Below are 7,552 nucleotides of genomic sequence, written 5' to 3' on the forward strand. Positions count from 1 at the left end.
GTGATGATATTACAGCATCATTGAGAGTTTGATCCCAATGAGCGTCATTCTCTAGCAATTGCAAACGTTGACAGGCTTCTCTGTAAGATCCACACAATGCACCATTAACAGTTCGTAAATGTTGGAATGGTGTTGGGCCACGTACATTGACTAATAGCAGTCGTAAATAAAAACATTCATCATTGCTTGGATGTACTGAATAAATTCGACCAATCGCATCGGTGGAATACACATCTGGGTATCCTGGAAGTGGTTTTCCTTGTTTCCGTCGTATAAATCTCCTTGAGGATTGATTCCAAGTATAATATTTTGGCATTTCAGAATATAGCAATGTTTGTGCAAAATCATCGTTTTGGCATGTCTCAAAAAAACTGGTTAATGTAGTAGATGGTGGCTGAGCAGCTCTTTGTACTGCGTTCTGTGCTGTAAAATACACTCTTTGTCCATTTTCTAAATGCACAGCTAAGTGAACAACAGAAGGGTGTCTCTCATGAATAGGAAAAGAAAATATTCGCCAAACTGCTTCATTACTACTAACATAGCGGCCCATTTGGTATTGGGTAACTTCATCATTGGAATTCTCTGCACCAATTCCAATCACAGCCGTATCACTCCCTTAGGTTACATATTTGCAAATGTATTTAATAGATTTCACTGAATGGCAAGATTCAACGTTGATGTGTGCTTTGAAGGTCTTTGATAAAATGGGTGAATATGGAACAATCCAACGATTATCTATTTCAATATCTTGTTGATTTAATTTGACAATTGTTGATCTTCCATTGTCTGCTGTCGATCGGCGACAATACAGTGGATAACCGTCATTACCAGTAATTGTTTCCGATATTAATGTACGTGGATATCGTTTTGAACATTTACTATCCATCATACACGGTGAATTTTGATTAAGAGTTCCACAGGGACCATGTATCATGTTTTTGATAACTACCTCATGCAATCCAGGATCTACTTGTACATTAGGGATTTCAGCTGATATCACTGCATTAACTTCACTTGGCCTTATCTTTTCAACCAACCAAATCAAAATGTGTGCATGTGGCAATCCTCGTTTTTGCCACTCCACAGAATACATCCAGCAGCGTGTCTCACCAAACACATAATGTTTTACGATTAAATCCATTAAAGATTTCAACTTTTGTCTAAAGACTCTGGCTGTAATATCATGACGATCAATGGGTGATTGCCCAGGAAATAACTCCTGCTTGATTTCTATCCAGTACGGATTACATGTAAATGTGATGAACAAATCTGCTGTACCATAATGACGAACATACGACATGGCATCTTGAGCATATTCGTGCATATGTCGAGGGCTTCCGATGTATGTTGCTGGAAGAATAGTCATCCGACCAACATTCTGTGCATTTCCATCAGTATTAATCGCATCTCGAAGGTGAATATACTCTTCAGATCGAAGTTTGGTCTGATTCAACCTGATGAATGTTAATCTCTCCGTTTCAATTTTAACATACATGTCAACAACATATTTGTGATATAATCGCCGACATTTCAATATGTTATTGTCTTCATTTTCCCGGATCATTAGGCGGTATGAATAATAGTTCATTGAACTGATTTTTTTGTTGGTTTCAGAACCTGTAAATAGATTTTGTTTTAATAACATTGAAATATAAAATTAAAATTCATTAAACAGCGTGTCCCTCCGACTTTGACCCAGCGGGAAAACATGGCCTTAAAAATCCTTCTGAACAACTTTCCCAAAGTAATCATCGTCGAAATAAGCTTTTGAAAATTCATGTGTTCAGACAAAAATTTCAGTCACCTGATCAACTTAGTATGAAAAATATTCTTTTAAAGTTCATATTTCAACTATTGTTATTTTGAGAGAGTTGTTCAGATTGATTTTTAAAGGCCATAGTTTCCCGCTGGGTCAAAGTCGGAGGGACACGCTGTATAGTGACTTAGATGTTATCGCCATAGCTAAACTAATATTTTAATTACCTGTAATGGGATTTATCATTTTTATTGAGAAATCATAGCCATCTTCACCTTGCCAAAATATAATGGGATATTGCAGTGCATCATATGAGCGGTGTGTTTCCTTTATACGTTGTAATTGATCATTCCGACGATGTCAAACAATATCAGGGGATTCCAAGTTTTCTCCAACTACAACGATAGCAACTTCATCAATAGTTGGTGCATTAAAACGTCTTGCATGTTGACCCGCAGGTGTTTTATCAGCTCTGATTACAATTTTGTGATTATCAGATGGCATCAGATCCAGTACAGTTTTAAACAATATAATCAATTGATTGTGTTCATGAAATAAAGTTTGTAATTGTTCTACAATAGACCTCTTCACTAAATTGTTATGTGCACAACGCAGATCAATTTCTTGTGGTGAATTGCCCACAAAATAAATTTGCAGGAATTTGTAGTTGCTATCTGACACTGGTAATAGTGAACCTGCTCTGTGATATATTTGGCCTTGTATCTGTAAATTAAAAAAAAATATTATGTTTGTACCAAACACTATAAAATAAAATAAATAAGCAATGTGGGGTATAAATTTATGGATTGTCAATGATCAAATTTAAATAATATTTGCTCTTAAAAATTATATCTGTCTCCTAATTTGAATCACTAAACAATATTTCATATGCTTAGGTACCTCAATATGTAATATTTTGTTGTAACTAATATCTATCATCAAATAATTATATTGGGTTTCAAAATAATAAAAGTGTCACTAAAACTGAATCACCAGATAATATGATGACTAAGTGATGATTATGATCTTATGATTAAGAAATTGAAGATTAGTGACACATCTTAACTTAGGTGACAGAAAATATTGTTCGCTAAAATAATTATGAATAACTGCTATAATACATACCTTGAAAGTTGGCATAAAATTTTCCCGAACTACATTTGTTGCCCCAAATGAAGTCATTTGAAAGCAATTGTTATATTGTTGGATATTTTTTCAAAAAATGTATGGAATCTGTTCCTATTCCTGAAACCAATGAGTTCAATGGCTCTGGTGGTGGATCCAATGGTATCAATTTCACTTAACCATTTGCGCAGCACAATCCATTGGCTTCGTTTTTGTATTTCAATGCCTTACAATGTGAGCAAACAGAGTTCATAGAACCAATAACAACACATTGGTAGTTACTGTAGTCAATTGACACATCGTAATTGAAAGCAGCTCGATTCAAACTTGCGCGATTATTAGTTGAATGTCGCGCTTGCGCTTCACGCGTTTGTGATATCCGAATTCTTTCACGTTCATTTCGGTCGTCACGTTCTTGTGCAGTATATTTAGATCGGTAATTAGCTTGGTTTGTAGCATTTCGGGTTCTTCTACCTAAATTGCTTCGTCTTATAGGAGGCATATCAAATATAAATTATTGTGTCACATGCAATAATTAGTGATCATAGGTAACTAAACACTCTGCACAAAACACGATATACGAATTTGTTTCGTGTATCAGACAGTATCAGTTGACAAAAGCAAACTCAGTAGAATAAGTAACAGAAAATCCAAGAAAACAACACTTGTACACCGGCAAATCGACATCGACAGTTTTTTTTTTCTATTTTGTGAGTATTCAATTTGGTCGGGTCCGCGATATCACTTTTGTTGAGTTTCCGAACGCGGCATTAAATCCTCCAACGATGTATTCTGTGCTCCAACGCACACACGCACACTGTATTGATATGATTGAATTTCAACTTTGTATAGCGGTAATAAAGTGGAAATTGACTCTTTGACGTTAGAAACACACCTACATTGCTTAAACAACAGTGAGTGCTTGTAATTTGATATGAACTTTATACAATAGCAATAGAGCTCAAATTGACTCAACGTTTTAGTTAGAAAACGTTTGTATGAGAAAAAGAAAAGGGCTGTTTTTACGGTTTTTCCGGCAATTATTCAAATTTTTCTCGCCGTAAAAACCATCCTTGAACTTCAACGAACATTTAAAAAAAAGAATTGGCCAAATTGGTCCAGGCGTTGTTGAGTTATGCGCTTACCAACACATTTTGCGATTCATTTTTATATTATAGATTAAGGAACTGCAACGACTAATCGAGCTGGTAATGACTGCCGTGCAATTAGGAAGGCATGGTATCATCGATAACACCCTTTTTACTCCAAAGGAGCTTATGACAGCTCTTCAAGCTTTCGATGCCCATGACAAAAAGACACTAATACCTATTAAGGAGGAAAATTACGAGAAGTTTATTAAAATAAGTGATTTAACTATAACCACAGATAAAGGCAAACTTATCTATATACTCACAGTGCCTTACTTAGAAAAGGAACCTTGGGTAATAATTCAGAATACCCCGGTACCCGTAAGAATAAATCACACTTATGTAACGCTTAACCCAACATATGCTTTGAAATTAGTACGTAAGAATTTTATAAGAGAAGTCACATTTTCTCAACTGAAACAGATAACCGAGTATTTCATTGGTGATTACCGCGATGTGGGACATCGCAACGATACTATTGAACTTTGTGAGAAAATAACTGATCCTATACCACGAGGATGCACTCTGAGTCGTTTTCTCGTCACAGATATTGCTTACATAAGAACGCAGGGATCGCAAATAATCTTACCTTCGAAGCCAATTGAAGTAACCATAACATGCGCTTCAATGCAGACTTTTATTATTCAAATCACCAAGCCATCCCTGATAACCACGAATCAGAGCTGCGAACTTCAAACTTTAAAAACGCTAGTCAAATTAATCGTAGAACATATGACTTCTCAATTAACAGAAATACATGCAGATACCATTTCCCCGCTAAACAAATTTGTAACAGGCCGGGAAATTGTATTGCATCACGTGATTAACTTGGATACCCTCAAGGATCAAGGACAAGCCAGTTTAGACCTTGAGAGTGTCCTCGCGAATAACGAAGCGACCCTTCGGGTCAACAATACATGGGCTAACTTCAAAGGTATGGGGATCCCATCAATAGCTGCCGTTTCTGGAACGATATCCGTCTTGTCTATTCTACTCTTGCTGTGGAAATTTGATATACCCACCTATATTTCGGCGTTCACCGGATATTGTTGCCAAAGGAATCCCTCCGCTTTGGAAGTAGTAGAACGAAGGAAATTAAAACGCAGGATTGAGACACAGGCTAAACGTAACGAAAGAATCCTACGAGAAATCAGAAGCCGCAGAGACGCGCCTTTGTCTTCGTCGGGGGATGTGATGGAGCTGGAACATTTCTAATGAAATGTTACAGTTTTATATCCTCTCGTAGGAAGATGCCGGGGATCATTTAGATGAGTACAAAATTTATCATGCAGCGTAGCCCGCCTTATGCGCTTGGCTTTCTTATCGGCAGCAGTGCTCAAATTACGCGATTATGCACTTCATATGCACTGTCGCCGAGCCCGGCGAGAGGCCGTGTGAGCAGTCTCAATACTGCTTCCAGGCGTAACGCACGTCTAATTAAATATAATATAACGTTAACGCTTCCTCTTACCATTTGTTGTTATCAATTATCACTCAATTCTCTGTTTGAATAAACATATAAATACACATATAATCGTTGCGCAATATTTGCATGACACATTCATTCAAAGTAGCAGATGCCGTTTTAATTTACGTTTTCCGTGTCTGTATGAAAAATATCATCCTGCAAATTGTAACGTCGAAAGCACAACCTTACACTGACATATTGTGACTCATTGTTTTATTGAATAAAATTATTTACACCTTTATTTATCGATGTTTGACTATATAACATTGGAAATTCGATAACGGTTCATGCAAATACACGTATTTTTTCATTACACTACCTTTAAATTGTAATGTATATGAAAAAGAATATGACCAGTGTTATAGGAGGAAAAAAAAAATAAAAAAAAAAAAAAACACGAGCGGGACTCGATCCAGCAACCACGGATATTGAACGCTCACCGCTCGGCCGCCGCCGCCGCCTTGTTGTCAGTGTCGCTACGCACCGGTACATATTGAATTACGTAAGATTTCCTTTGCGATTTTCTCGAAAACGCCGAAGTTGTACGCCTTGCTACTTGCACCTTATGTTGTTCTAATGGAGTACGAAAACTGTACAAAGTTTGAAGAAAATCCGTGATCCGAACGTCGTGCGTTCCCTTGTAAGCCGTGTGTCTCGGCATATTATTATACTGTTGCTATGCCGGGTCTCAATTTCCAACGCTCTACGATTCAAAAGTTTGGACAAAGAACACTTTAACAATTTTAATTTGTATACAATTTTAACTTAATTTTCCCAAACTAGCCCCACGTTGGGCGCCATTGAGACAGAAGCAAGTCACTCCCTTCCATTTGTTTAATAATTTATCAAGATCATTGACAATTTATACTGAACTATATTTTATTTTCAATTGCTTCTACTCGACGCGGCCTGGGTCAAGTGCTGTCGAGGCTCAGACAATTTTATTATATTATGTTGGGCGCCAGTTAATTATCAAAATTAACGAAAACGAAATAACGGCTAAGCTCAGTTGGCTAACAAATAACAATAATAGTTTTATTTATAGACTCTTTTCGCAGGGGAGTGCATTTGGGGACCCGAGGAAGGGAGAATCCAAATTTCCAAGAACATAGAAGAAAGAATTGGTCAGAATACACAAGTTTATTTGTATTTACAAATTGTTGTTGAAATCCGACTCTCGCAATTACGGTGGAATTGATTCCACAGTCAAATTACAAGAAAATAGTACGCACTAGTTGACACAAGAGTCAAACTGTACGGAATTAACACAATAGTCGAGTCACAAAATATACTGTATTAACAAAAAGGTTGACACAAGAGTCAAACTATGTAATTGTCACGTACAAAGGTCGATACAAAAGTCGAATCACAAAATCGTGTAATAGGCACGGGGTTGACACAAGATTCAAATCAGGCGAACGCTACTCACTGAAGCTGACATAGAAGTGTCTCTGCTCCTGCCGCACGTGGCTTGGATCGATAATTCGCTCGAAAATTTGACGCCTGCGCGCTAGTCTGAATTTCAATGTCTGTACCCTATTCGTCTCGAGTCAATATGGCGTAACGGCGCGTAATATTTAAATGACTTTAAGTGACTTGGAAGCTATTTATTAAGCGCGGATACCTTATAATTAGGGATTTCGACTCTGACGTTGAGTTAGATACGATTATCCTATATTCCTGTTACAACTGTCTTTCTCTTCCCTTTTTTATTTGAAATTTGACATTCTTGATTATTTTTCACCCTCTGCTCCGTGCTCGGAAGCAACAATGTGAATCGTGTTCGCAGTTCTTTTCCGAACATTAATTTTGCAGGAGTTTCTCCTGTAGTGCAATGCTTCGATGCTCTACAATCAAACAAAAAAATATCTATCGCTTTTTGGATTGAAATTCCTCGTCTTATTAATTTTTTGTAACTCTTTTTAAATGTTCGTACTAGGTTCTTAGCCGCCCCGTTAGTTTGCGGGTGCTTTACAGGCGAAAAAATATGCTTTACCCCTAATCTTTTTGTAAATGTTTTGAATTCTGTGCCTGTATATTGCGTGCCATTGTCTG

This window comes from Neodiprion virginianus, chromosome 2 (assembly GCF_021901495.1).
Source record: "Neodiprion virginianus isolate iyNeoVirg1 chromosome 2, iyNeoVirg1.1, whole genome shotgun sequence".
Taxonomy (NCBI): Eukaryota; Metazoa; Arthropoda; class Insecta; order Hymenoptera; family Diprionidae; genus Neodiprion; species Neodiprion virginianus.